This window comes from Plecotus auritus (genome assembly GCF_963455305.1).
Source record: "Plecotus auritus genome assembly, chromosome: 9".
Taxonomy (NCBI): domain Eukaryota; kingdom Metazoa; phylum Chordata; class Mammalia; order Chiroptera; family Vespertilionidae; genus Plecotus; species Plecotus auritus.
The window spans coordinates 99,561,396-99,582,415 of NC_137783.1; the positions used below are offsets into that span (position 1 = coordinate 99,561,396).

Sequence of the window (21,020 nt, forward strand, 5' to 3'; positions counted from 1 at the left end):
ACCCTGCCTGACTAATTAGTGATATAGTCTCCAACCTCCAGTGGGAAACTCTCTTCTCTGAGCTGCCCTGCACTTACTTTGATCATCTGAAAAGCACTGGAGCAATGCATCATGTGTTATAATTATTTATGCATATGTCTTTTTTAACAGCCTCTTGTGTTTATTAAGGTAACTCTTGTCCAGAAAAAAGAGGCCCCTCAAATCAACGTTGATGCTTACAAAAATTAAAAACAAAATTTATTGAATGCCACAACCCTATTAAGGCATTCTAGAAAGTGACTTCCAGAATAATGGGAAAGTTTCTAGCTCTGCACTGCGAGAATAGTGTATGAATTATAAGCTGCTCATTAAAAGCTGCTCTGTTGGCTAAATGATAGCTTATTTCTCAAGTCTTAGTTTGATTTAATCAAGACCAACAGGTCTGAGCTTCAACTGATCAAGTTCTGTTATGTCCTACAGCGACAGGCTTCCATGATGAAAAGTAAACAATAATTGAGGAATCCAAACAGTTTATTAAACCAAGGCTGGTGAAACCATAGCATGAAAAAAAAAAAAAAAGCTAAAATCAAAAGACTTTAAGACATGGAAAATTTGTTAAGTACGAGGCAGTAATAAAACACAAGAGTGACCACAAGAATTACAAATATATTTAAACCTCAGACCTGGGAAATGGACCATACACAGCCGTCTATAGGAGAAGAGAAACATCTCGTGTTTTTAAAGCATTGCACCTTTGACTTATTTTAGTGGTTGGTGGAACATAAATGGGAACCACAGTGTTGCTTGGAAACGTCATTTTCACATCTGTCTGACATTTGCTTCTGGGAAACAATATGACATATCCCCATCAGAATTGTCTGAAAAGCAGCTTCTACATTGGTAGAGACAAGAGCTGATGGCTCAAAGAATGACAAGCCATTCTTTTCTGCAAAAGGTCTTGCTTCATCTGTAGGAACTGTCCTGAGATAATACAAATCACTCTTATTGCCCACAAACATGATAACAATATTACTATCAGCATGACCTTTCAATTCTTTCAGCCATCACTCTACATTTTCATATTTGAGATGTTTAACAATGTCATAATCCAGCGATTTTCAACCGATGTGCCACAAGAATTTTTAAAACATGCAATACCTGACTATTTAGTCTGAGGCATTGACCTCTTTCCCTCAAATTGTCAAACAAAAAAGTGACAACAGCCAACACAACAATAGACATCAATTGTGAATGAATAAAAATCATGCCTATTTTTTTGCCAGATGGGCAAAAATATAATATATATTTTGGTGTGCCACAGAATCTTAGTAATTAGTTTATGCCTGCTATGAGACGAAAAAGGATGAAAATCACTGTCATAAACCAATAAGGCACGTACAGCCCCACGATAGTATGTTGATGTTCTAGATCAGTATCCTTCATGCCCTGCTGTGTCCCATATCTGTAACTTTATTGTTTTCCCATCAACCTGGATGCTTCTTGTTGAAAAATTTACTCCAATGGTGCTCTTGTTTCAAAACTAAACTCATTTCAAGTAAATCGAGACAGGAGATTAGTCTTTCCAACACCAGAATCTTTAATAAGGATAATTTTGAAGAGGTGGTTGTACTTGTGGTTGCTGTATCCATTGGGCAGCCCAGGAATGAAGGGACGGGAGCATCAGTGAGTGGTATGGGTGGGACTAGGGGGCATTGCTGCAGGTGTAACCCCAGCTTCAGCTGCCAAACTGTGTGAAGAACCCCTCCTATTTGTGCGTGTATTTTATCAGCCTTTGTAGACTCCTTGGGAGCAGGCTGCTTTTGCTTATCTCTTCAGATTCCTCACTTGACACTGTCCTGATTCTCCTCCCTTTTCCTCCCTATTCACTATGCATCTGAAGTTCCGTCCATGCAGATCTCCTTACTAATCCCCACATGTGCCAGGCTCTTTCCAGCCTGTGCCTTTGCGCACACAGTTTCCTCTGATGAAACACACTTTCATTCTTTGCTTTGCAGAACTATGACTCTTTTTGGGAGACTCCACTCAGAAATGGCTTCCTCAGTTAATCCCTCCTTGACTTCTCTGGGTATTGAGTGGTCATACCAAAACTCCAGCATATCTGTTAGCTGGAGTTTTGTCACTGTGTGTGTGTGTGTGTGTGTGTGTGTGTGTGTGTGTGTGTGTGTGTTTCTATAAGCTCTGGGGCAAAGTCATCATTTTATCTGTCTAGATCTTTGGGGCCTTGTATTTTTGCCTTTCACTTTAGTGAAAGTGTGTGAAATATCTTACTTGCCTTCTGAATGACCAGGGAGAGAGTCATGACTCTAAGGCCCTCCTCTCCCTCTCTCTCTCTCTCTCTCTCTCTCTCTCTCTCTCTCTCTCTCTCTCTCTCTCTCTCTCACACACACACACACACACACACACACACAGACACACCTCATTTGTCCTTGCTAGAAATTTCCCCCAGTGCTCACTCCTTGGCTTGAAGGCATTGAGACTTCTGTTAGAAGACAAAAGTTATACGATGGATGAAGGACCAAGAGACTTATATTCTAATTCCAGCTCACCTTGCAATTAGTTCTGTGACCTTGGCCAAATCGTATGATCTCTCTAGGTCTGGGTATCTCCATTGATAAAGTGGAAGTTGAACTCAATCCAGATGATATATAGATTTTTCCCTTCCAGTGATCAACTTCAGTCAAATGGTAGGAGCTTCCCAGAGAGCTTTGTGGAAGATTGTAAAGCTCAGATCAGGAAAGACACTCAGCTAGAAAGAATATAGTGACTGTTTCTGACCATTTAGCACAGAAGTGGGAAGTGGGGCACCTGTGCCTATTACTTGTTGAACATTGAACTGGATAGGTTTTCAAGTTCCTTTTAGCTCAAACACTCCATGCTTCATGATCCATGCAAGATTATATGTAAAGCCAGTTCAGTTTTGCTCAGGAGGCATATGTCAAGTGTCTGCTTCATTCTATGTACTGAGCAGTTTGAGATAGAAAGAAGAATAATGCACAGTTGTTGCCTGTTAGGGACTTTGGGTGATTAGTAGAGGTAGGTTATCTCCTTTTAGCAGATAACCGAAACTGAGGCTCCACCAATGAGTGGAGGAATGGGGTCTCAGACTAGTTTGATTCAAAGTGCTTTATAGTTTTCCATATCCCTCACTACCCTTCATTTAGAAGAGTGTTTTCATGCCTGATGCATCATAGCAGAGGCCCAGGATAAAGAGTGGATAGTGTTAGAAACCTGGAGGGATGAGTATAAAAGGGGACAGAAGAGTCCAGAAAACAAACTTCACCTGTTGTATGAGTGTTGACCATGGCTTCAGCACAGGAAGCCTTCATCAAGCCACATTTCCAGGCAAATACATTTCCTCATGTCCCATGTGCCTCAATTCTAAGATCCTGTCCCCTTAACATTAATGGGGCTGGGGATAGGTAACAACCCTTCTGTGAGGAAAGAGGGCAAGATTTCAATCAAATCCCATTGATAGACATCAGGCCATATCCCTGTGCCATGAAAGGTGTCTCCCAAACCACTGAGGGCACGGTCCTATACATTTGTGAGGTTTGGAGGAGACCTGTTATATCTCTTTGGTTTGAAAATGCCATGCTTTTCCAAGTAGTGAGGTTTTTCTAAGTAAGAGCAGATGGCTCTTTTCGGGGCCATGTGTGTACATCTTGATGGAGGTGGGGGGTGACCGTAAATCCAGAGTGTGATCTCTGGACTCCACATGTTCAGATTCTTAATGATGATCAGGCTCTGAGAAAACTGTTCATGTCACTAGACTCACTCAAGGCAGACAGACATGAAGAAAGGAAGTTATTGATTTGTAATAAATTTTCACACTACATACAATGCACATACTAACATCACATGCTCCAGTAAAGTTAGCTAGCAAGGTCATCCACTTCATGATACTGACGGATCTGGGAAACCAAACAACAGTCAGGAGGAAAGAAGATTCAATGAGCTGAATGTGGTACTTATTTTTGGCTACAGTAGCTTTAATATAAAAAAGAGCATGTTGGCCCTAATTGATTTGGCTCAGTAGATAGCGCATAGGCCCAAGGACTGAAGGGTCACGGGTTAGAGTCTGGTCAAGGGCATGTACCTTGGTTGCAGGCTCAATCCCCAGTAGGGGGCGTGCAGGAGGCAGCTGATTGATGATTCTCTCTCATCGATGTTTCTTTTTTTAAAAATTCTTTATTGTTTAAAGTATTACATGAGTCTCTTTTTATTCCCTATTGACCTCTCCCCATCTCCCCCTCCCCCAAGCACAAGCCCTTACCCCCCCTACTGTCTGTGTCCATTGGTTTTGTTCATATGCATGCATACAAGTCCTTTGGTTGATCTCTTACCCCCTCAACTTCCCTGCTCCCCATCTTTCCCTCATAGGTTATACAGTCTGTTCGAAGCTTCTATGTCTCTGGTTCTATTTTTGTTCATCAGTATATGTTCTTCTCTCATCGATGTTTCTATCTCTCCCTCTCCCTTCCTCTATACAAAATGAATAAAAATATTTTTAAAAAATAGAGCATGTTGGAACTGGAAGAGACCAAGTTCACCTTAGCTACTCTCTCATTGCACAAAAGGAGAAACTGAGGCCCAGAAAGGAGAACTGACTTGCCCAAGCTCACATCATTTTCCCTTTCATCCTACAAGAATAAAGCATCATTCTAAGCAAAGTGGAGTCCTTCATAAACTCAAAATAGATATGAACCAATTCTCATACAGTATGATTAATGCTCTAACCTGGGTTGACAAAAATTTTCTATTAAGGGCTGGATAGTAAATTTTTTGTTTTGTTTTGTTAATCCTCATCCGAGGATATTTTTCCATTGATTTTTAGGTAGAGTGGAAGAGAGAGGGAAAGATAGAGAGAAACATCGATGTGAAAGAAACACATCAATTGGTTGCCTCCTACATGAGCCCTGACCAGGGCCCGGGCCAGGGAGGAGCCTGCAACCAATGTATGAGCCCTTGACCAGAATCAAACCCGGGACCCTTTGGCCCATAGGCCAATGTTCTGTCCACTGAGCCAAACCGGATAGGGTAATATTTTGAGCTCTGTGGGCCATATAGTCTCTGTTGCAACTCCACTGTTGTAGCACAAAAGAATTATAAAAGTGGTTGCATTCCAGTAAAATTTTATTTATTGGTATTTAAATTTAATATGATATTCACATGGCATGAAATATTCTTCTTCTCTTGATTCTCCTCCCCCCCCTCAACCATTTAAAAATGTAAAACTATTTTTAACTCACAAGCTTACAAAAACAGGCGGCAGGCGGGATTTAGTCAGCAGGCAGTGGTTTGCTGACCCTCTTCTTAGATGAACAGGGGTTCCAAATGATTTTTCACCACCCATGAGTGTATGATCTACCGGACTCACTCTGTAAAGGCAGGGCCACAGAGGTGGGTTCTATTCAGAGAACAGCAAAAGACAAGAAGAGGCCTGAAAGCCATAGTTCATCCCCACCCCACTTCTATTTCCAATTAAACACCAAAGCTTCTGTAATCTTGAGCCAACTTTCATTTATTTACTTTTCTCATTACAGAGACTCTCAACTTTGTGCTGTTTAACATGTAGATTCCTCTGCAGAACAGCTGGCCCTTTCCAAAGTTTCCACATAGCCATGGTTAGAGGGAGTCAAATGGCTGCATGGGACTCAGTCCGTCTAGGGTACGAGATTTTTTTGACAGCATTAGGGTGCCCTGCGAGTGGCTTTGGGTGAGACTGACCACCTTCTCCTAGTATATGTGAGCAGACAGGCAGTGTCATTAATCTTTGTATGCCCAGCCATTCAGAAAAGAGTTTAACACTTCAGTGTCACTAGACTTTGTCATGGGCACTTTCCCTGATGAAAAGATATATGTGCTCTTTCACCTTATAGGAGAATTCTCTGGGTCTCAGTTTCCTCACCTGTAAAACTGACATAATATCACCTACATGATAGGCTTTTATGAGAGCATATGTGTGATAGAATTCTGTAAACTGCCAAATATTATATAAATGATCTTATAACCTTCCACCACTTGCTTGCATCCCTACACCCAACAAGCCACCTTTATCTTTCTGGGTCTCATTTTCCTTATCTCAAAAGCCAGAAGGGTGAATTTAGTGCTTCTAAATTCCCTCTCAGTTCTACCACTCTGGCCCTGTGCCTCGTAAGGAAAGTTTTTCACCACATGGAGAGCAGTTTTGCATTATGATCGAAGGTGAAAGGCAGGAACAAAGAGGTCAGATATGGGAAAACAACAACAATAGGAGAAGGGAACCTTAGCCTTAGACAAGGAGTAACCCAAATGCCCTCCTCATTTGGTGTCCAGGATAAAATGTCTGTTTCCTTACAAAGTAAAAAAGCCATGTTCTTTGGCATAGTCCAGATTTGCTTTACGCGATGAGTTTGAGAATCTCATCAACCTTTCTTTTCCCTCCTTATAGAATCAGTCAATTTGTGGAAATGTTGATGAGTTTTCTATTCATCCAGCAATTTTTAGCAAGGGGCTCTCTGCCCAGATACTTCAATGTGGAATACACATTGCTATATCATGCTTTTTAAAATCTCTGTGGGGAGTGATGGCTTCCACAAAGCTTAGTCATGTCCCATAACATCAGGGTCCTGCACAGATTTCCCCCTTCTTTCTCTCATTTTCATAAAGGAAGAGTGTGTAAGTCCATTGACCAGTAGGTGAAATGCTATCTTACCCTCTGAAGAAAGTGACCTTGTTTTTAAGTGTGGGATAGGAGTGGGCACAGGGCTGGCCCGGCAAACGGGTACAGGTGAGGCAAGCGGGAAGATTAGAGAAACCTGTTTCTCTCCCTCCTCCACACTCCTGGCTTGAGATGTTTAAGGAGGGGTAATGGGATCCAAACCCAGGACCAGTGCTCGCTTCGGCAGCACATATACTAAAATTAGAACGATACAGAGAAGACTAGCATGGCCCCTGCACAAGGATAACACGCAAATTCGTGAAGCATTCCATATTTTTAATAAAAAGTTTTTGCACAGCAAAAGAAACCATCAACAAAACAACAAGAAACCCCACTGTATGGGAGAACATATTTGCAAATGTTATCACTGATAAAGGTTTAATCTCCAACATCTACAGGGAACTTATACAACTTAATAAAAGGAAGATAAACGATCCAATAAAAAAATGAGCAATGGACCTAAATAGAATCTTTTCGAAAGAAGGCAGAAGGAAGGCCAAGAGATATATGAAAACATGCTCAAAGTCACTAATTATCCAAGAGATGCAAATCAAAACTACAGTGCGGTACCATCTCACACCTGTCAGAATGGCTATCATCAACAAACGACAAGTGCTGGTAAGGATGCGGAGAAAAAGGAATCCTCGTGCACTGCTGGTGGGAATGCAGACTGGTGCAGCCAATGTGGAGAACAGTATGGAGTTTCCTCAAAAAACTAAAAATGGAACTCCCATTTGACCCAGTAATACCACTTCTAGGAATATATCCCAAGAAACTAGAAACACCAATCAGAAAGGACATATGCACCCTTATGTTCATAGCAGCACAATTCACCATAGCTAAGATTTGGAAACAGCCTAAATGCCCATCAGCAGATGAGTGAATTAGAAAACTATGGTACATAGGAATTCTTACCATTTGCAGCAGCATGGATGGACCTGAAGAGCATTATGTTAAGTGAAATAAGCCAGTCAATGAAAGAAAAATACCACATGACCTCACTCATTTATGGAAAATAAAGAACATTATAACCTGATGAACAAAAAGATAGATACAGAGGCAGTAAAGCACCGAACAGACTGTCAAATTACAGCAGAAAGGCTGGGGAGTGTTGGAGAGTGGGGGAAAGAGATCAACCAAGGGGCTTGTATGCATGCATATAAGCACAACCAATGGACACAAGACACTGTGGCGGGGGGGGGGGGGGGAGATGAGGGCATGCGACGGGGTAGGGGAGGCTGGGGGAAGGTCAATGGCGGGGGGGCGGGAAAGGAGATATATGTACTACTATAAGTAATACTTTAAACAATAAAAAAAACACACCACAAAAACAAACCCAGGACCAATCCCGTGGCTCAAAAAGGTTGTTTCCTACAAAGGAGAATGGATCTTAATAGGGCTGTCTGGTGAACTAGACATCTCTGGTGTCCAAGAAATGGGTCTCACCCTGGCTAGTTTTGTTCAGTGGTTAGAGTGTCAGTCCGAGGACTGAAGGGTCTCAGGTTCCATTTCAGTCAAGGGCATGTACCTCAGTTGCAGGCTGGATCCTCGGACCCAGTCAGGGTGCTTGTGGGAGGCAACCAATCGATGTGACATCGATGTTTCTCTCTTTCTGTCTCCCCCCCTCCCTCCCACTCTCTCTAAAAATCAAGAGGGAAAAAAATATATCCTCAGTAAGGATTAACAATAACAACAAAATAATAATAAGAAGAGATGGGTCTAAGCCTCTAAAAACAAGGAAATTGGAAACCCTATAAATTCTCATGTGCCCTATGTATTATTGGCCATAGAGATAAGCTGATTTACAAAAGAATGATTGTATAGTGGGGTCACCATTTCCCACAACTACAGGGGCCTAAGAAACACTTTTCAAGACATCTGAATATTCAGTACATATTATCAAAAACTAGAAATGTCCCAACAAAATATCTTGTGTTAGCCCTAATTATCTCTGAAATGAAAACCTTAACAGTCCTTTGGATATACCCCAAGTTTTCCCATCCTTGTGTATTTATTCAAACTATTCCCTCTTCTTTAAAAACCCTTCCCTGTCAAACATTCTTCCTACCATGGAGCACTGCTGGTCCAAACCCTGCTATGGTTCCATTTCAAGCATTGACTTCCTTATGAAGAGTTCTCTCATATATTTGGCTCTTGTTATAGCTACATTTTTATGAATTTATGTTTTGCCTCCCCAATGACAGTATATGTTCCTTGAGGCCTCAAACCTATCTATATTTCCTCATGTTCAAAATGATGCCTAGCTGAGGTCCTTCAAGAAAGTAGGCATAAAAAATATCTATTGATTACTTGTTTACCCAGAACACAATATCCAAGATCCTGTTTTGAATCGATAAATTGAATGTTTGCTCTATTTGAAGTCTGAGCCACAAAGAAATTGTTAAAGATCTCAATTCAAAACAACAGCAAACTTCTAGAAAATTTCCTGAGTTCAACACATTCCAACAGAGTTTGGCACCTTCTGCATATTTATCCAAGCAGCTGAATACTTTGAATTCAAATTCTGAATAATAAGCCTGAGGCATGGCAAGGTCTTCAATCATCAAGGAAGATTCAATTATATTCAGACTCTGTGGTTTCCAAAGGAGAAGCATGGACTTATATTTTGAAAAGGCTTTCAACAAGAGGGATTGAACTAAAATGTTTTCCTGAAAACATATTACTTATACAGAAAATGAAGCCATCACATGCCTAATCCTCATCCTGACTCATGAACTCTTTGCTGTAATTCCTTATCTGCCCCAAGTAATTAAGAAGGAGGGAGATGTAAAACATGAGATGGAATGTGCTATGGACTGAATGTTTGTATCTTTCCCAAATTCATGTTGAAATTCTAACCCCCCACTGTAATAGTATTAGGAGGTGGGGCCTTTGCGAGATAATTAGGCAATGAGGGCAGAGCGCTCATGAATGGGATTAGTGCCCTTATAAGAGGCCAACCACTCCTCCTGGTAAAGGCATCATAATGAGAAAAGACATGTGCAGAAGAAATAAGCAATAATTAGAGGCAGAGGAGCACATGGTCTCTCTGCAGGGAAAGGTTGGAGAAGGAAGTCTGTACAGTGAACAAAATTTGAGATCACAAGAGACTTGACTTAGGTTATAAATAATATGGCATAAAATAAAACCTCAAGCCTGTAAGCCTGGGTGGTATTGGGAAAACTGTATGTTCACATGCAAAAGAGTGAGATTGGATCCTTATCTTACACCACACAAAGCAACTCAAAATGGACTAAGGGCTTAAATGTAAGACCTGAAACCATAAAACTTTTAGACAAAAAGAGAGGGTAAAAGGGCCCTGACATGAATCTTGGCAATGTGTTTTTGTTATTGTTGTTTTTATGACACCCAAAGTACAAGCACAAAACCCCCAAAATAAACAAGTGGTATTACGTCAAACCATAAAACCTCTGTACCATAAGGGAAAAAATCAACAAAATGAAAAATCAATCTATGGAATAAAAGAAAAGACTTGCAAACCATCTATCTGATAAGAGGTTACTATCTAAAATATATAAGGAACTTGTACCATTCAATAGCAGAAAGCCAAATCACTTGATTAAAAAATGGGCAAAGAAAGAGAACATAAAGTAGATATAAAAATGAGCAATAAGTATATGAAAAGGTGCTCAACATCACTAAACATTAGGGAAATGCAAATCAAAATCATAATAAGGTATCACTTCATACCTGTTAGAATGGCTATTATCAAAAAAGCTAAATCTAACAAATGTTGACGAGGATGTGAAGAAAAAAAAGAACCCTGTGCACTGTTGGTAGGAATGTGAATTAGTACATAAATTAGCCATTTTGGAAATCCAAATGGAGGTTCCTCAAAAAATTAAAACTAGCATATGATCCAGCAATCCTACTTCTGGGTATATATCCAAAGGAATTGAAATCAGGATCTCGAAGAGCTATCTGTACTCCCATGTTCATTGCAGCACTTACAAAAGCCAGGATACGGAAGTACCCTAAGTGTCCTGTGGCAGATGAATGGATAAAGAAAAGGTAGTATATATATTCAATGGAATATTATTCAGCCTTAGAACCAGAGGCATGGGTACATGGCACAGACTGGCAGATCTCAGAGGGGAGGTGGGTGGGGTGGACTGGATGAAAGAAGGTGAAGAGAATACCAAAAAACATATATACATAGCCCATGGATACAGACATCTGTGTGGTGAGGGCCAGAAGGAGGGGAAGGGCAGGGTGTGGGTGGAGGTGAACAAAAGGGGTAGAAATGGGGGGCATTTAATAGTGTCAACAATAAGAATAAAATAAAAAGAAGGAAGTCCATATGGGAAGGGGCAACTACTTTTATATGCTAAAATATTTCATATCTTTCTGTGAAACCTTATTTAGGTATAAAATGGTCATATTATTTTTCAAAATGGTGTATTTTAATACTCTTACAATACATATGCAGTTTGTGACCAGAATTTGAAAGTTGTTGGTGTCATATCAAAGATCTTTAAATTATACCACCAAAGGATGTATAATTTCAAGTTTATTTTGCACAGCTAAAGAGTAGCGATGGATGCTAATTAGCATAATAATATGTTCATATTCACTGTATTTAACTAAAACGTAACACATGTTAAAAACCATATCATACTTACCCAGTTTCTCTATTAATTTCAAATTGTGTACTTATAAAAATAACTTAAAATTGCACTGGAAACCCGAAAAAAATAAAAAGAAGAGGCCAAGACCCAGCTAGTCTTTTTTCTGCCATCTGCAAACCAGGAAGCAGCTCTCAACAGACACCAGATCAAGATGCCTTCGTTTTATATTTCTCAGCCTCCAGAGCTGAGAATAAATTTCTGTTGTCTAAGCCACCTAGTCCATGGTATTCTGTTATAGCTGCCCAAAAGGACTAAGAAAAAATATTGGTACCTAGTATGGCCATGATGCCTTGTAGATACAATCTCAATCTGATCAGCAATCCTAGGAGACAGGCATTATATACAGCTGTCTTACAGATGATGAAACTGGCTGAGAAGGGGTTAGTAACTGCTTCCAGGTCACAAAGCTGAAAGTAGACCTAGATCTAAGCGTAGGTCTCACTGGGTTCAAAGTTTATAATTGTTTCGTGGCACAATGCTGCCTTCTTACAGTGTTTTCACAACAATCCAAATAGATGAGAAAAATGGTTTGAGGTAAAAAAATATTTTTTATGGAAATGCATTGTAGTATAATGAAACCAAACAAAACACTGGACCAGGTGATAGAAAATGTCGTTCCCTCCCTGTCATGAACCACCTAACTGTATCACCTCAGCCAAGTCACTCCATCTCCAAATCATACACTCAGACTGTAAGTGCTGAAAAATGCATCCTGAAGATCACTTATCCCTCCCCAATCTCCTCCCCTTGCGGAAGAGAAATCAGAGGCCCGGATGAAGCCACCTGCCTTTAGTCACACAAGAGCAGAAGTCAGGTTTATCAAACCCATCTAGGGCTCCTTCCACTGGGTCGTGTCTCTCCTCCCGGGGCCTTAGTCTCCTCTTTTATAAAACAAACCTCCAAGACTCAGTGTGTCATCTTAGTTCAGGCTGTTATAACAGAATATCATAGACTGACTGGGTGGCTTAAACAACAAACATTTATTTCTCACAGTTCTGGAGGCCAGAAGTCCAAGATCAAGGCCCCCGCAGAACTGGTGTCTACTGAGGGAACTCTTCCTGGTCACAGATAGCTGTGTTCTCCTTGTATCCTCACTTGGCTGAGAGAGAGCATCACTCGTGTTTCTGCATACAAAGGCACACATTTCATTCTTGAGGGCTCCACTCTCATGACCGAATTGTCTCCCAAAGACCCCGCTTCGTAATACCATCACATTGAGGGATAGGATTTCAATATAAAAATTTTACAGACACACAAACATTTAGTCCATAACATGGGTGCTCCACTATTGATGATGGTATGCAAATGTAGAGGATTTATTATGATTTCTTAGTGCATAACTGTAAAAAGTGAGAGGTCTCAGAGACACTAGAGAGAAAAACCATGCAGCCTCTGAGCCTATGTGTGTGGGTGTGTGTGTCTGAGAGAGAGGGAGAGGGAGAAAGAGGGGAGAGGGGGAGGGAAAAGGGGAAACAGAGGGAGAGGGAGGAGAAAGAGAGAGAAAGGAAAAATGTGTCCTAGAGAGAAACCTGTTCTTAGAGTTTTCTCAGATGACAATAATAAGCCTGAGTTTCTGTTCCTTACAACAAAAGCAAAAGCATAAAAAACTTAACCAGAAAACAGAGGAAAATATCTTTATCTAAATGAACTCTTTCCAGAGCATCAAGTACACTGGTAGAGTGTATATGTGCAGAAACATCCAAATGCTAGTATGCTGAAAAAAGTTACATAATTCACACACACACACACACACACACACACACACACACACACACATGCACACACACACGCATTTACACCCTGGGTCTCAGACTTTTAATCTCACTCCTCCAAAAAAAAAACCCATTACGAAGGTAAAAAGACTAAAAACTGCCAGCATGTGAGCTTTGACTCATTGAGCGATGGTGGAACATGTAAAAGGCTTTACATTATTAATATAAAAAGGCTGAAAACTGCCTTTTTAATATTACATTTGGCTCAGTGAGGCAATGGTGGAACAGCCCTCTTTTCTTTCTCCCTGCATTTGTCAACACTGCACTTCCTGCAGGTATAGTTTTAGGCCTGGGTCATCAGGGCAGTGGTTTAGCAACTGCTGGGCTTTTACTAAAATACCTCTCTACTTGGAAGGAGAAGACTGCCTATCCGCCTTAAAAGTTAATATATTATACCACAATGGAGCGTAGCTAGGAGACTATAAACAGTATTTTCCAAAATGTTTTCCTTAGAACTCTCGTCCTGGGAGATGCTATGTGACAAAAGGTTCAAGGTCAAATTAGCCTGGGAAGCGCCTCTGAGGGAGTCATTAATGCACACTAACATGTTAAAAGTCTTCTCTGCTGACTCCTCCTCGGGACCAGATTGCTACTCTTGAAGTGCCGCAGGGCTTGGCTTGGGGCCTCAGCTTTTCTGTACACTCTCCCTAGGTGATGTCATCCAGTTCTTGACTTTAAATGCCTTTTGTATGCTAATGACTTCCCAATTTATATCTCAAACCTTTCTCCTGAGCTCCAGCCTCATAGATATATAAGATCTGTCTACTTGATAGCACCTCTTACATGTGTAATAGGTACCTTGAACTTCACCTGGGTAAAAACGATCTCTTGATTTCCCTCACCCCTTTGAGACTTTGCTTCCCTAGTCTCTCCCAGCTCGGTCAATAACACCACCATGTAATTAATTGCTCAGGCCCACAGCTAGAAGTCATCACTGTCTTCTCTCTGGTCCCCATTTTCCACATTCACCCATCAGGAAGCCCTGTTGCTCTACTTCTCAATACCAGGCTGACGCCATCCACCTCTGTCTATCACATTAACAACCCCATCATTATCTCTCAGGTGGACTACTGCAAGAGCCTCCTAACTGGTTTCCACTTGTAATCTTGACTTTTAAATTCCATTCTCTACACAACAGCCAAGGAGATTATTTTTCCTTCTAATTGTAAATTAGATTGCGCCAAGGCTTAAAACCCTTCAAATTGCTTTCCATTGCATCAACAATCAAGTCTTTCTTCTTACCGAGGCCTCTAAGATCATACCTCATCACATGCACTTTCCTCCTCAGTTTCTCAGCTATTTCCTCTTCCTCCAACATGCTAAGCTTTTCCTGCCAGGTCTGAGGATTCCCTGTTCTCTCTGCCATTTGGGTTTCCCCACTTTCAGTTTTCCCCGATAACATTACCTCTTAAGGTCTTCAGTCCTTACTATTATTTGAAATCTTGTTTGCTTGTTCACTTTTTTTTGGGGGGGGGGGGTGCGGGGAGGAAGAAAACCACACCTAGAAATTAAATTCTATGAAGGCAGAGCAGGGAACTTAACCATTTTGTTCAGTATTCACTGGGGTTTTCTTAGTACCTATAGTAGTTCCTGGAACATAATAGGTGTTCAATAAATATTTGTTGGTGACATGAAAAGGTTTGAGAAATTATACAGTGGAGAGAACTGGGAAACTTAGTTTAACCGAATATTCTTCAAATTTATTTGACCACAGAACCCTACCTACCATTATAAAAAATATTCATTATCCCAGGGAGCATTGGCTATTTCAGTTTATGCTGGCTTAATATCAGTATTGAGAAGAGCCAATGTTTGAAATCCAGTGGGTCTTCAATGCCAACACTTGAAAATCTCTTATAAGCAAGGTATTTTGGCAGGTCTTTGGAAGTCTGGGATATTTTTATTGGGAGAATGATAGTTTTAAAAGTAAGTTAATTGGTATTTTTTTCCTTTGAAATATGAGTTCAAAACATCAAGGAAGCAGCTCAATATTATAGGGCTCAGGAATAGAAGAGGTGTTGGAGGTGGGAGAGAAGCAGTCCAGACAGGATATAACAAAATTAAGGGATGTGGTTGAGTAAGGGTAAATGAGGCTGAGGCCCAGTAAAGCTTTCCTACTTCTAATGGAATTTTTAGAAACAGAAACCTGCAGTTGGAAACGTGGCTATTTTTATACCGTGTATGTTTTCTGTAATTAGTTCTTCTCTGTTTTCCCTCATGTTTAGTAAAGCTGTCTTGAAAATACCAGCCTGTCTCAGTTATGCCGAGGGAAAACATTTTTGTCCACACTGAAATTTTAAAGGGGAACCACACAGCCTTGTGTGAGGCATGAACAGGTCCTGTGGTGACAGAGATAATCTGGAAAACAGAAACCCAAAGTAAAGATGCAGATCAAGCCACAGAGTCAGGGGGTGTTGTTTGTCCCCTTCCAGCCTGGAGGCACTCTTTCAAGAGTCTGATTTGGTTCAGTTCTTCTTAAACTTTGGAGGGTTTTGTGCTGTGTCTTATTTAGACAAAGCTAATTCTTTACGAAGTCACACATATACAACATGAAGTATAAAAGACAGTTGATAAAGGAATAGTCTAGTTCAGCAATTTTCCATCAGTGTGCTGCAGGAGTTTTTAAAACATGCAATACCTGACTACTTACTTAATCAAGGGCACTGACCTCTTTTCCACTAAATTGTCAAATAAAAAAATGACAAGAGTCAACACAACAATAGCCATTTGGTGTGAATGAATGACAATTTTACCTATTTTGTGTGTGTGTGTGTTAGATAGGCAATATATACATATTTTTTTGGTGTGCTGCAGATTTTCAGTAATTAGTTTATGTGTGCCATGAGATTAAAAAAAAAGGTTGAAAATTGCTGGTCTAGTTGCATGAAAAGGCCTAAAGGAAATCAGATAAGGAGAACTTGAGAAAGTCCTCAATGATTTGTAATGTATGCAAAGAACATGTGAGAAGTTTTATGAACATACCACAGAGTTCTGGTTAGGGCCTCGGAATTTCTCAATTCTAAGATTGGCAGCTGAATTTTGTATTTGTGGGCAGTCCTTTGCTTTATTCTTGGAGAGACCAATGGGGGAGTATTTTCAGTCATAAAGATGACCGAAAACCAGGTGAATAACCCATATGTAAAGGTTTAGGATTAGGAGAGTTGGGTATTTAGTAAGATAAAGGGCTGGTTCTGTGACAGATAGGTTGCAATCCTGAAGGGATACTTACGTTGTTTGTGATTTTTCTTCATTAGGTAGGTAGGACCTGATCTTAGGAGTGTATCAGGGTTCTCCAGAGAAACAGAACCAATATTGTGTATTTCTGCCTGTGTTTGTGTATGTATGTATGTGTGTGTACACATTTTGCAGAGCTACTGTTCTAGTTTGAGCCTTAAAGCTGGAAGCTGCTGTAGAACTAGGAAGAGCTGCTGTGACAGGTCCAAGGCCATCAGGCAGGAAGAGCTGATGTTCCAGTTTGAGGGCTGTCGGGCAGGAGAACTCTGACTCAGGGGAGGGTCAGCCATGTTTTCTATTCAGGCCTGAAAATGATTGGGAGGGAGCATCCATATTATGGAGGGCAATCTGCTTTCCAGAGTCTACTGATTTAAATGTTAATCTCATCCAAAAACACTCTCACAGAAACACTCAGAATAATGTTTGACCAAATATCTGGGTACCCGGAACCCCAGTCAAATTGAGACATAAAATTAACCTTCACAGGAAGTGAAAGTTGTGTATAACCAGATTTCCATCCAGGCTGGTAAGCAGGCCCCAGAACATGGTATCAGATTGGACATAAGGAGGGAGAGAATCAGATCCTGTACCAGGCATAGCCAATGGATTCCATGACAATGACACTTGAGATTCAGTTTGTTTTTCTTTTCTATTCTGCATTTTCCATGTGTTATCTTTAAGCCTTAGTATTATAGGTTGGATTATGTTGAGTCCTAAAAAAGATATGTTGAGTCCTAACATCTACTATCTCAGAATGTCACTTTATTTGGAGACAGGGTCTTTATAGAAGTAATCAAGTTAAAATGAGATCATTAGGGTGGGCCCTAATCCAATATGTTTTGTGTCCTTGTAAGAGGGTCAATTTGCACTCAGAGACTTACATAAAGGGAAAACTATATTAAGAGACACAGAAACAATACTGCCATCTACAAGTCAAGGAGAAAAGCCTGAAACAGATTCTTCCCTTGTAGCTCACAGAAAAACCAACCCTGCCAACACCTTGATTTCAGATTTCTAGCTTCCAGAACTTTCAGACAATAATATTTTGTTGTTTAAGCCGCTGAGTTTGTGGTACTTTGTTATGGCCGTCTTAGGATAACACAATAACCTGTGTTAACTATACTTGGGAGAATGAAGGAAGGAGTTGATGCATAGACAGAATATGAAGCTCCAGGGAGAGGGAGAGCAGCGCATGGAGGAGAGGTCAGGAGATGCAGAGGCAATTAGGGAAGAAGCCTGGATTGGTGAGCAGTGGCCCAAGGTGAATCTCAAATGAGGTATTGAGGATGACAGTACTTTGTTGTTGTTTTTTTAAATCTTTACTGTTGAAAGTATTACATATGTGCCCCTTTTCTCCCCATCGACCCCTTCCAGTCCACCACCCCCCAGGACAATAGTACTTTGTATACAAAAAAATGCTAAGAATAACGGTAGATATCATTATGACTGCTGACAATATCATCACCAAAAAAATTTTACTGGCTACCTACTGGAAAAACTACAGACACAACTAGTTCATAGTGGTCATTCCTGTGTTTGGTCAACTGAGAAGCATTAATGCAGTTTATATTAACTTTTAAAATGTTAAAAATTAAAAGGTTTGTATTAACACTGACAATGTTGAAAGTAAAGGGTATATATTAACTTCAACAATGTTAAATATTAAAGGGATAATCTTTGACTACAACTGCTTTAACAACTGAGGCACAAACATCTTCACAGAGGATGTATGGGAGCCATAGCAACTACAGCATTAGGCCTCACAAATACATCTCTTTGTCTGACCACACAGCATGTTAGCACACTGTTTCCTGAGGGTCCCCTTCGACTGAAATGTTGCCCTGGACATAGATAAAGAGCACCAAAAGGCCATATGAGTGGGAAAAAGGAAGGGTAAATAGAAGGAAGAAAGGATAGAAGGGGGAAGATAGAAAGGGAGGGAAGAAGGGAGAAACATAGAACCTTTTCTTACTTATTAATATGGGATAAAGATGTTATTTAACAGTAATCTGCAAAAAATTAATGCTTCTTTAGTGTCCTGATTTCATGGTTTACTTCTAAAATTTTTGAAGCAGCATCTAATTTGAGAAAATGGAATGAAGATTCCTTAGAGGTCTAAGAACTAGGTAGAAGGGAGATAAATCTGATGACAGTGTCTTGACATCTTTAATAGTAAGTAATACTAATACATAACAACAAACTATTCCTTTATTCTTCCACTAGAGGCCCGGTGAATGAAAATTCATGCACTGGAGGGGGGTCCTTCAGCCTGGCCTGCCCCCTCTCACAGTCTGGGAGCCCTCAGGGGTGGGAGGCAACCTGGCAATCAAGGGAAGGTGACGCCCCCATCACACCTCTGCTGCTGCCACTGCTGGCAGTGCAAGCTCAGCTGGCCCTGGTTACCTGAGCCTCGGGCTGGCCCTGGGCAGCTGGGAAGTTGCCATCCGAGGCTTGCCTGCACCTTGGGCCCAGCCTGGGCAAGCAACTGACATCTGAGGCTTGCCTGCACCTCGGTCATCGGCTGGGCAGCTGACATCTGAGGCTTGCCTGCCCCTTGGGTGTCGGCTGGGCAGCCAACATCCAAGGTTTGCCTGCACTTCGCGCTGGCCCTGAGCAGCTGGGGGACTGAGGGGACTGGGGGACTCCGGAGGCAGGTGTGTGGAGCAGCCGGACCCGCCTGAGGGTGAGCCCGGCCGTGCCACGTGCCTGCCACCCCAGTGGGGCTGAGGGGACTGGGCGCCGCCATCTTGTGGCTGTGGGCACCTCCATCTTTGTGAGGGTGTAGTGGTTAATTAGCATATTCCCTCTTTATTAGATAGGGTTTTAAAGAATTGCTATTATTCATTTTCCTTGCTTAGCTCCTTATTAATTATAATTTTTTAGGACTACGTGTATGACTTGAATTCTAATATATATCAAATGACTTCCCACATATCTAAGTTTGGAATCTGTCTCTTTTAATAAACAGAAATTACTCTTCCCCCAGAAGAGTGATACAGTAACAATGTCCAGAGAGTCAAAATGGATATCATCATTCTTTTTCTTTATTGAGGAATAACTTCTGATGCTTCTAGTTCTAGCTACCACTAGGGATGAAAATGATAATGCCTAACTGACAATAGGTTTCCTGGGGTAAGGGGTGGGAGGATGGATTGAGTATCTATCTACCTTGGGGATCTCTTAGTGTATGCACAAGAAAAGTACTTGATGTGGTTTTTAAGAAAATGTTTGATAAACTTTTCCTGGCTTGCATTGGGTAGGCTATTGTCTTAATGTCTCTAAATATTCTGCAAAAGAGTCTGATATCCACTGTATTCTGAAGTCATTTTTATAAAGAATGCCTAAATGAAATGAATGGCTGTGGCAATGACTTTGGGAGGGTCTGAACCAGTTCTGATGTAATGCATCCTCCAGGAAAATCCCAGGACTTTTGGGGGTGCTTGTTTCTGGTTCCACTGCAAATCATGACAGTCATGGTAGACTTAATACAAGTGGACATGATTATGCAGTGCAGTTCCACATCATTAGTGGAAGTAAATGCCTCTGCCAGAATTCTGCCAACAGTTTCTAGCCAGACATCCATTAGTAAACACTGCAGTCTTAAAATACTGGTCGGCTTCTGTGGCTGGCTTATATGCATAATGGAAATAAGGTCCAAATTTTTTAAAGTATCAACATGGGTAAGCATCAAATGCTGTTCTCTAAGAGATGAAGTTAGAAATTTGGAGTATCCAGAGTATAATTTTGGATAAAGATCTGTTTAATTTCTTTTTATACAAAATATATTTTTATTGATTTCAGAGAGGAAGGGAGAGGGAGAGATAGAAACATCAATGATAAGGGAGAATACAGTAATTGATCTGCTGCCTCCTGCATGCCCCATACTGAGGATCGAGCCCACAACCCGGGCAGGTGCCCTAACAAGGAATCAAAAACTGTTACTTCCTGGTTCATAGGTTGATGCTCAATGACTGAACCGTGCCAGCCATGCTAATTTCTTTTTTTAAGAAAAATTTAAATGTTCTTAATTGAAAATATAAAAATACTTCCTGTTTTGTGATAAATGTCAATTAAGTAAGTAACTCCCTAGTTTTTTCTATGCCTTGCTCAGTTGCCCCTGGACTTTTTTCATGGAAATCAGCATAAATTGAAACATCTTTCTTCAACCTGAGTAGTTGATGAGTCGAGGTGGGTATTTCTAACAAGTTGAAAAGAAGTAGTTGAAATGCACATTATAAATATTTGTAGTATTTTACACATTTCTGAAAATAACAGTTCTTTTAGTTAGCATACACTTCACAGTTTTAAAAACATGCCACCCACCCTGCGTTCTCTTTTTGATTTTTGACAGCCCTATGAGGTAGAAAGGGAAGGCACATATCTGCCTTTTACAAGTGAGAAATAGCTCAGAGAGATGAAGAACGTGGTCAAAGTCACAAGGCCGCTTACAAGATCAACCTGAAGGTCATGAGAGTATTTTCTCAGTATTCCTTGTTGAAGGAAGAGAAACTGCCAGTTAGGCGGGAGGATCCCAACTTTGTAACCTGCACACAAGTCCTTTGATCTCCTCTGGCTCAGGGCTCCCCAGGCTTGCTGGAATCCGATAGTGATAACTTATCTAGAATGAAAAGTATTTAACCTTATAAGATTTACTTTCTACATGCA

The 21,020-nt window shown here is 40.7% G+C and overlaps 1 long non-coding RNA gene and 1 pseudogene across 2 annotated transcripts in view; both read right to left on the reverse strand.

Annotated features, from left to right (window-relative positions):
* Nucleotides 1-656: 656 nt before the first annotated feature.
* On the reverse strand, nucleotides 657-14,523 carry LOC308233627 (ras-related protein Rab-11A-like; annotated as a pseudogene). Its single transcript has 3 exons — nucleotides 14,384-14,523; nucleotides 1,354-1,618; nucleotides 657-1,078 (listed from the first exon to the last, which is right to left on the reverse strand). The product of its transcript is annotated as a ras-related protein Rab-11A-like (transcript).
* Nucleotides 14,524-19,298: 4,775 nt separating this feature from the next.
* The window catches only part of LOC308234308, a 47,113-nt gene continuing 45,391 nt past the window's right edge, over nucleotides 19,299-21,020 (reverse strand). Inside the window, exon 3 of the long non-coding RNA XR_013959043.1 lies at nucleotides 19,299-20,973. This is a non-coding gene — a long non-coding RNA (uncharacterized lncRNA). The remainder of the gene's footprint in view (nucleotides 20,974-21,020) is intronic.